This window comes from Macaca thibetana, chromosome Y (genome assembly GCF_024542745.1).
Source record: "Macaca thibetana thibetana isolate TM-01 chromosome Y, ASM2454274v1, whole genome shotgun sequence".
NCBI classification, from domain to species: Eukaryota; Metazoa; Chordata; class Mammalia; order Primates; family Cercopithecidae; genus Macaca; species Macaca thibetana.
The window spans coordinates 9501159-9511874 of record NC_065599.1 but is presented as its reverse complement, the minus strand read 5'-3'; positions in this window follow the sequence as shown (position 1 = coordinate 9511874).

Below are 10716 nucleotides of genomic sequence, written 5' to 3'. Positions count from 1 at the left end.
AGGCAAAGAAACTGAGTCAAAGGCAATGCTTCTGATGACAGATTTAGCAGGCAGGAAGGCAGAGTTTGAGTGTCACTTGCATGTAGTGACAATTTCAGTATGCAGCAAGACAGTGTGGGGACTGAGAAGCAGTGCTCTAGGAAATCCTTCAGGATTTTTCTTTTTTAATTTTTTGTCAAAGAGACATCTGGAAATACATGTACTGTGTTCCACAAATATGCAAAACTGTCCTTTTGCTTCCCCTGAGGGAAAGGAAAAAGGCAAGCAAGATAAATATTTGGGAAAAAAAAATTACTGTCAGAATTTTAAGAAATGCAGTGTTAAAGAACAAATTGTTAAAGAATATTGGTCATGGAAACTAAAGACTGCTGTTGTTTTTTTTTTAAACTCTGTGGGAGGCATAGAACCTGTCTCTCATTCATGAATCCACTTATTTTCTTAAATATATCTGCACAGCCCTTACTGTGTGCTGGATATCAACCGAGGCCTGAGGAAGCAGAGAGGTGGAGGAGGAGGTGGTGCTTGGAGTATTTATTCTCAATAGACAGGCGCTGCAGATAGTGCAGGGTCTCTCAAAATGCACATGAATGGCATTTGGGGATGGATGATTCTCTGGGCTGGGGTGTCCTGTGTAGAGTGTTGAGCAGCATCCCTGGGCTCTACCTGCCATATGCTAGCTAGTACCCTCCAACCCCCCAAAAATTGTGATAACCAAAAATGTCTCTGGACATTACCAAATGGCCCTTTAGGGGGGGCAAACTTGCTCCTGAGAGCCACTGACATAGAGGACAGGTTAGATTGGTAAATAGATAACTGATAAACGATTGATATAGATAGATAACAGATAGATGGTAGATAGGTGATAAATGACCAATAGGTATAAAGAGATAGAGGATAGGTTGATAATAGATATAGATAGAAGACAGATAAATAATGATTGATACAGACACATAGATGATTGATAGATATAAATAGACAATAGATACAGACAGAAGTAAAATAGGTAGATAGATGATTTGATGGAGGATAGATAAATGATGGATGATTGGGATAAATGATGGATAGTTGGATGGATGGTAGATACACACATAAATAAATAATGGATGGTTGGGTGGATGATAGGTATATAGATAAATAGATGATGGATGTTTGGATGAATTATAGATGATAGATATAGATAGATGATAGATAATGTGTGGTTGAATAGATGATCAATAGGTGGATAGATGTATACATAGATATACTGATGATAGGTGGTTGGGTGGATTAGATAGGTAGCTAGGTAGATGATAGATGGATGGATGAATAGATAGATAGATAGATAGATAGATAGATAGATAGATAGATAGATAAGGGATGACTGGATGGATAATAGATAGAGTTTCTCATGCGAAGGAATTCTCAGCCTCAGCACTATGGATGTCTAGGGCTGGAGGATTCTCTGTGGTGGAACCATCCTGTGCACTGTAGGGTGTTGAGCAGCATCCCTGGGCTCCACCCACCAGATTCCAGGAGCACACATGACCCCAGTGTGACAACCAAAAATGTCTCTAGACATGGCCAAATTCTCCCCATGAGGCTGTACCATTCCTGGTTGGAAAACACTGTGCTAGATAAATACACGCAGTAGAGTGTTTTAGAAATGTGTTCATTTGGACACCATTCTTTAAGGCATGATGTGGAAACTGAGATCTGGGGAGGTAAATTCTCCTAGGTGTAGGGAATGTTTCTGCAGGACATACCTTGGTACAATTTTACCTGGAAAAAAATTGGCAAAAACATCCTATCAACCCAAACTTCTGCATTCACATGAGGTGATGGGCTGAAGAGGTGTTTGGAAACATTAAATGTGTTTCAGAGAGCATTCGGATTCTAGAGGATTAAAAACCAGGTGGGATTGTAGTCCCATTAAGAAACAGCCATAGTTTTACAGAGCCAAGAATAGAAGAATGGCTGGGCAGAATGATATGGACAAATGAGAGGATGTGTTCTTCTGGTCACAAAAAGATCATGAAGAAAGTTCAACCCTCAAGCAAGGAGACCTGGGGTCTAGTGATAGATAAAATGTAATAGTGGTGCAGGTCCGTCATCACAGCTACTCAGGAGGCTGAGGTAGGAGGATCACTTGAGCCCAGGAGTTTAGGGCTGCAGTCTGCAAAAACATCATCTCTACCTGGAACCTGTCAGTGCAACCTCATTTGGAAGAAGAGTTTTTGCAGATGTAATCATGTGAAGGATCTGGAAATGACATTATTCTGGATAAGGATGGGTCCTAAAGGCAATAAGTGTCACCATAAGAGACAGATGAGGGGACACAGACACAGAGGGGGAGGTCACATGGAGACAGAGGCAGAGACTGGAGTGACATGGCCACAAGCCCAGGGATTCCTGGAGCCCCCAGGAGCTGGAAGAGGCAGAAAGGATCCTCCGCTGGAATATTCAAAGGGAACTGCATACAATTGTAGTGTATTAAGCAGTGGCCCCCAAAATATATGCCCATATTCTGACTCCCAGAACCTGGGAATGGGACCTTATTTGGAAATAGGGTCTTTGCAGGTTTAATTAAGGTAAAGATCTTGAGAGGAGATCATCCTGGATTAGATGGGCCCTAAACCCAATGATAAGTTCTGTCTAAGAGACAAAATAGGAGGCACAGACACAGGATAAGGTCATGTGGAGATGGAGGCAGAATGGAGTGATGTGCCACAGGCCCAGGCACATCTGGAGCGTCCCAGGAGCTGGAAGAGGCAGGAAGGATCCTCCCCTAGAGCTTCCATAGGGAGCATGGCCCTGAGACACTTTGATCTCAGACTTCTGGTCTCCAGAGCTGGGAGAGAGTTCACTTCTGTTGTTTTAAGCCCCAATTTTGAGGTGACTGGTTACAGACCCCCTAATAAATAAATGTGAATATTTAAAATTTTCTTGTAGGGATGATCATGATGAGAGGTACTTAGCACCTCATGACTTAGGTAAAATAAGAGCCATTTAAACCAGTGTGCCCAGAACACGAAGGTGTGTGATTTGAGCAGATGATTAATCAGAATTACATATGGCTGTATCATTATTTGTAAATAATACACTAACCGGAAGATAGTTGTTTCTTCTCCCTAAATGGCTAAGCTCTGCCATCTGTTATACGTGCTTGTAAACCTGTGGACACAAGCAAAATCCCTAGCTAACAGTCCATTGTCACTATTTAATTACTCTCAGGCCCTCACGAAAAACAAAACTTCAACCAGGCTCTAGTCCTTGAAGTCTGGTTTGTAATTGCAAAGGCACCTCTTGTTTTAATGAAGCTTGGCCGAATGTGGGACAAGATGAGGAAGACCTCAACCCTGCTCCTGAATTCAATCTGCAAGACACTGAACCCCACAAGATCCTTTTCTGAACTTTTGTCATTTAAGACCCAAGTCTCACCTGTAATCCCAGAACTTTGGGAGACCAAGGCCTGCAGATCTCTTGAGCCCAGGAGTTCAAGACCAGCCTGGGCAACATAGCAAGATCCCATCTCTATAGAAAATACAAAAATTACCTGTGTGTGGTGGTGCATGCCTGCAGTCCCAACTACTCTGGAGACTGAGGTAGGACAATCACTTGAGCCCGAGAGGTGCAGGCTGCAGCGAGCTGAAATCACACCACTGCACTCCAGCCTGGGTGACAGAGAAAGATTGTCTCCAAAAATTTTTTTAAAAAGACCCTAGTCTTTGGAGGTGGAAGTTCAGTAACAGATTAATGATGAAACTAAGAAAGTTAGTGTTAGTGAGTTCCTGGATGGCCAGCACGAACTGACTCTGTTCTGGGAAAAAAAACCCAAATGTTGGTTTATCTTCATCCTGAGCGGCTGTTCATCTTTCTTTTTAGCAGAGTCTTTTTTAAATTAACCTCATTCGAACACAAGAAACCTGTGGTTCTTGTTGGCTTTATGTTGTCATATCCTGGATTCATTTAAACGACCTCACGTCCAAGTGTCTTCATTTCCTGGGGCTGCCCTTGCAAATGACTACAGAACCAGTGGCTTAAAACAACAGGAATTGATTATCTCACAGTCTGAGGTCAAAGTGTGGGCAGAGCTGGACTCTCTCTGGAGGTTCTATGGGAGGATCCTTCCTGCCTTTCTCAGCTCCTGGAGGCTCCAGGCATCTCTGGGCTTGTGGTTGCATCACTTCAGTGTCTGCCTCCATCTCCATGTGGCCTACTCCTCTCCATCTGTGTCTCCTCTTCTGTCTCTTAGAAGGAAACTGCTGTTTGATATACAGCCACACTAATCCAGGATGATCTCATCTTGAGATCCTTGACTTAAGTATACCTGCAAAGCCCTCATTTCCAAATAAGGTTCCATTCACAGGTTCTGGTGTTAGGATGTGGACATATCTTTTTGGGACACTATGGTTCAATCCATTACAATTGTATTCTGTTCCTTCTGGAAGCTCCCGAGGAGGATCCTTCCTGCCTCTCCCAGTTCCTGTGGGCTGTAAGCATACTTGGGCTTGTAGCTGTATCACTCCAGTCTCTACCTCCATCTTCACGTGGCCTTCTCCTTTGGGTCTGTTCTCCTCTTCTCTCTCTCTCTCTCTCTCTCTCTCTCTGTTTTTTTAATTTGAGACAGACTTTCACTCTTGTTGCCCAGGCTAGAGTGCAATGGCACGATTTCAGTTCCTTGTAATGTCCGCCTCCCAGGTTCAAGCAATTCTCCTGCCTCAGCCTCCTGGTTTTCTGTAAGGATATTTGTCCATAGATTTAGGGTTCATCTAACCCAGGATAATCTCATTTTGAGATACTTAACCCAATTATATCTTACATAAATAAGTTCACATAAGTTCCAGGGGTTATGACATAGACATATCTTTGAGGGTCACCATTCCACCTGCTATACCAGACTCTATTAGTATCTCCGACCTACAAATCAGAATCTCTGAGAGGGAAGCCTGGGTAAGTACAAAGTGCAGCAAGAATGTGATAAGGAAGTGGCATCTTTAGTGCTGGAACTCATTTGTTCCTGAAGTGGTTTGGCAAAACTATACTGTGATCCATCATATATTTCTTATGATTTAACCCTTGATGGGGCAACCTACTGTGCTAATTTGTACCATATTGTGTGGTACCTCTCCCCATGAAGACATTCGGACCTTGTGTGTTGTTGAAATTCTACATGCTTCTGTTTTCAGATTTGTGGGAAAGAGGAAACTTATAGGACACTCACTTCATAAGGCCATTGTGAAAACAAAAGATGAGGTTCTCAGAAAAAAGCCTGTCACATCACAAGCACCCAGTATATGTTGGTTATTTCCATACTTATTGCTGTCATTTCTCCAGTAGTTTGAAGAGCAATGGTTTCCAAAGTATGTTCAAATTAAGCATTACAACCACCTTGGGAGAGTTGAATTCTGAGGAAGGGTGCTTAGACCACTGTAATGGTGTAGGATTGGAGCATTGGTGTAGGTTCAGTCCTACACCATCCAACTTCAGCTGAAGCTGATGCATCCTAAGCCATGTAGCAGAACCAGAACTAGAAACCAAAACTAGAACCAGCGTGTGTGCTGTGCTGTGTTGTGCCTAACCACGGAGCTTTGGGAAAACATGGCTGATCAAACAAGGTTTTGAGTGGATGGGACACTTGGGAAAACATGGTCAATTAAATTAGGCTTTGAGTGGATGAGCAGCCTTGGAAAAGCACAGCTGATATTAAGGCTTTGGGTAGATGAAAAGCCTTGGGAAAACATGGCTGATCAAACAAGGCTTTCACTGGATGAAGAGCCTTAGAAAAACATGGTCCATGAAACAAAGCTGTGGGTGGATGGGGGGCTTTGGGAAAACATGACCAATCACACAAGGCTTTGAGAGAATGAAGAGCCTTGGGAAAACAAGACTTGAAGTGAATGAGACACAGGCTTGAATTTAGTTCCTGTTCTTTAGCAGCTGTGGGAATGTAGATGTCATCTACTTAAACTTCTTTTTCTTTGTGTGTGTCAAGTGGGGATGACACCATTCATTTTACCGGGCCATTGGGAAAACCACAGGGATAGCATATAGCTGGTGGGACAAAACTTGAAAGTTCTGAAATGTTAAAAAAAGAGGAAAAACACTGAAGTTGTGTACACTCTCTGATAGGGTAGCATAAATTACTTGAAAGAAAAATGTACCTTTTTTTTGTTTTAGAATACACTTTATAATGCTTCCTAATTTTGTAAACAGAAAAAATTTCAAGGGCTACATAGTCGGAGTTTTCAGTCAAGGGGAATTACTATATGGTTTTGTCTAAAGAAAGAAAGGAAGGGCTGAGGAGCCCAACTAGAGCAGTAGGCACCTCAGAGAGTGAGTTGCAGAGTGATGATGTATCAGTTGTGGCTGCAATATTGCTGCCCAAGGCCAACACAGAGGAGATGCACCCACCTTCCATTCCTCCCACTTCTCCTCGAAACACCTCTACCTGTCCCATTGCTGACTTCAGCAACAAGCCAGCTGATACGAGCTCTGTGGGGGACATTCCCCTTGCCATGAAGAGGACATACAGGAAGAGGATATACAGGAAGAGCTGAGGATATACAGGAAGTAGACCAGGAAAACGGGTGCCAGGAAAGCTAGTATAGAAGACAACAATTACTCACAATGCCTGATTGAAGATATTTGCCTAGTTTCTTCAGTGCTGTGTGCATATTGACCTAGCCAGTGCCTGAACATGGGTAGATATTAAAAAAATATCTTGAGTAGCTGTAATAAAAGTATGTAAACTTTCTCTTGGGCTGGGAGATGATTCTGAAGTTGACTTCATTTTGTCTTCCTCTGGGGAAGGGCTTGAGTTCTGAGCTTTATGGCAGTAATAAGGATCACATGCACTGTTATATTTAAAATTCCTTCTTAATTTTTTCCCATTTTTGTACAATTTTCATTCTCCAATATTTGCAAAACTTTGGTAAAGTTCCATGACACAAAGCAACCTTGGGTTGGTGATGTGTTGGGGCACAGTAGAGAAAGATCTGCTTTCTCTTCTATTGATGAAGACTTTGAGAGGGAAGAACAACAACCTGAATAAACATAATATAAAGATCTGAGAGATTATCAAAATCCAGATGAAGAAGGTAAACAGTGCCTGTGGACTATTTGAAGTACTGGGAAAGACTGCAAATCTGCTTGACACTCAATTTGACTCAATGTATGCCGTCATTTTGTTAAGGGTAGTCTCTGGAAGGCTGCAAAAACTGGAAATCCCTAGACTGGGGTATAAAACCTTTATTTCATGTCTGCCACATAATACGCTCTCATAAATAAGGGTGCTTCTTTCCCACTCTCATTTTTTCTTTGATTCCAGGAAAGCATCCACTGCCATTTAACCCCATGTTATGCTTATCTGCTCGGTATCTTCAGGCATACATTTTTTTTAGGTTTTTGTGATGCTTGTAGAATGTCGTAAGGTTAGGAAATGATTCCTGCCATTATCCTCTCACCCTTCCCACCTGAGACCCACTCAAATGAACTACAGTATGTAAGAAAAGCAAGGGTTATCTTCATATGAACTTTGCACAGTAGCCCAATTCTCTGCACATGTGGGCAAATGAGTAGAGACATGATGCAAATATCCATGGTATTGTCTAAGCTTTTTATGACCAACCAAAAACCTAAACATTTATTGTGATACTCTCTCTTCCTTTGCTTTCAATTACTCACCAAGCTATGTTGAGATACCTTTGTAATATTGATTTCATCCTTCCATTTTTCCCTATTCCTTGTCTATCACTGCTCTGGTGCTGATACCAAATTTGAGACCTCACTTGGATTATTGGTGATGTTGTCTACTAAAGTCTTCACCTTAATGCATTCAACATACAATACTGCTAAGCTAGTCTTCTGCTGTAGAGTTCCAGTCATCCTATTTCAGTGAAAAATCCTCAGATTGGATCTTCAAATTTACATTGTAAACTCCACCCCTTTGGATTAGTAAATAAGGGCTTCAACTACCTTTCATTTTTTACCTCATGTTTTAACACAAGAATTCTTATTGTCAACCAAACATTTGTGACCCTCTATCAAAGACTTTTCTCACTATCACTATCATCATCATCATCAAAACCATCACAACCATCACCATCATCACCATGATCATTGATATCATCGTCATCATCCTGTTTATCAACTGCAAGGTCACTCCTCTTACTCCTCTCTCCCTTTGGCCATCGCACTTTCAGACCATGCAGGCTTAGACTGGACATCAGCAGAGGTAAAATTTTGCAAAAGTTTCCTTTTGGAAATAAAGCTTTGCCTCTTTGAAACTTACTTGGTAAACTAGAAATGAAAATCATAAAGACCTTGTAAAAGATTTCTTTGTCTTTCTTACTCTCACCATGCTCTCAGAATTCAGTCAACATTTACTGAGAGATACCATGGGATAAGCACTGAGTCAGACAGTGGAATGAAAAGTGAATTACATGGGATTCCTGTATCCCAGTGAACTTACAAGTACAGACATTAATTGTAACATGATAAGATAAGCATCAAAGGATGTATATACAAGGGACAAAGATTATGAAAACTATTAGAAGAGAATTATCAGTTGTTGATAAATATAAAGAAATGGTACTGATTTGTTTGTTTTCTTTTTTGAAAGTTTATTTTATTAATACATTTTTCAGAAGCTGGGTATGGGGAGGGTCTTCCAGGCTCAGTGAGCAGCTATGTGAATAACTCTCAGGTGCACCATTTTCTATCTCCTGTCTTTATCCCTTCTCACATTTATGGCCTTTGACTTTTCTATGATGGTGATTTAAAAACTAATGTTCCCTGTTGTATCTCTTTGCCCTACATTCCTGACTTACTGCCTCTAGAATTCTCAAAAACTGCCTTTGCTCATTATGTAGGTCACCCAAATGACTCTGGTCCTCCCTCTGGGAGGTTGCCCTTCTCTTAAACATCCCAGTAGAATGATTTAGGTACTCTCCCAAAGACTATGGAAAGCCCAGAGCTACTTTCTATTGTGAGGTGCTTCAGTAGGAGAAAGGTGAATAATTGTTCTCATAGCCACTGGGTTGCAATGTGCCTCTTCTGCTTCAGTCTCCAGTTCTGGCAAGATTCTCCTTCAACTCTACCTGCCATCTTAAGACCTTGGAAGCATCTGTCTCAATGACTGGGTAAATTTGTCCCAGTCTCAAATTCAACTTCTCTCCTTCATCTTCCAAATTCAATACTGATGATAATAATTGGTATCTATGTAGAGTCTTGACAGTCTTGGCTAGTTTCCATATTTTATTCATTTGATTATAACAACCACCCTGCAAAGATGGTGCCAATACCACTGCTCCCATTTTGCATAGTAGGAAATTAAGGCACAGTGAGTTTGAGCAGCTTGCCTTTGATCATTCAGTTCTAAGATGGTAGAATTACTACTCCACCTTCCTACCTTCTTAATGAGAACTTTAAATCTAGAAAGTCTGTGCTTTATATTCATGTTCCTCTTCTGTCCTGTGAGAACTTCAGAATCTAGGAAATTCCTGCTCTGCATTGCATTATCTTAACCTCTGTATAACCTTGTCACATGAACATGGGATAGAAGATAATGAAAGGCAATATCATACAGGATGGGGCATATGGGGACAATAAAACTTCAAATATCAGCACTCCTTAAGGCAATGGAAATGTCAAACCCTAATTAATATCCTCACCAGTGGTGCTTAATTTGGGATGCACTTTGAAATCATTGTAAGAGTTTAATAAATCTGATGTCTGATAACATCTCTTTCTTTCCCTTATCCCACTGTTAGCAATTCAGATTTGATTAGTTTGGGGAATGTTTTGGGTGTTGGTATTTGTGCAAGCTCCCTGGTGATTCTAATGACCAGCCAAGATTGAGAACTTCTGTTCTACCTTGCGTCTCTGTAGACTTCACTCTACCTCCTTACTTTCATTCTAAGAACTTTAGATCCAGTCTTGCTTGAAGCTCCAACCTTTTGTTCCCCCAACTGGTAGCAGTAAACCTTCAAATTCCAATCACTATGCTGAGCTGAGCCATCAACATCCTTGCTTTGACTGAACCTCTTCCATGCACAGCAGCACTGGGGCATACCCCACCCTTTGCAAAGTCAAAAAGGCTCATTGACACTTTAGTTTACTTGCCCAAAAGAATAATTTTATTTCTAAATGGAATTATTTGCCACCTTAGTGCACTGCTTTAAATGGTATTTTTCCTTCTAAAGTGAAACTGGCCTCATAATATATGTCATTTGAGTCATTTTTAAAATAATTATTAGACTGGGATAAGTAGAATATATAGCATATAATACAAAACATACATGAATATAAAATATAAGTATAAAATTACACACGTGTGTGAGTATGTGTGTGTGTATGAATAGATTCAAGACTGAGGGACTCATTTTTGAGACTACTATTAAAACCATTTTAAAATAACCTGCTAAATCCTTTATTATACAAACACTTACCCAAATCTCACACTGTACTTACTACTGCCTATTTTAGTCCACACCATAAAAATAGCATACCTTGCACCTTTAGGATTCATTAAACCCAGTTAAAGAATTTCATTTAAGCATATCTGTCATCGGTTTATAAAAAGCTTTCCTATGTGTAAAAGAGAATACCACACTTGTGAATATTATCCAACTTCTTGGACACATCTTAATGTAGCCTAAATTGTTCACCCTTACTTTAAAAGTCTTTTTCTATTTCTCTTTGGAAGTTATGGAATAACAGATGGAGAAATGAAGAGAT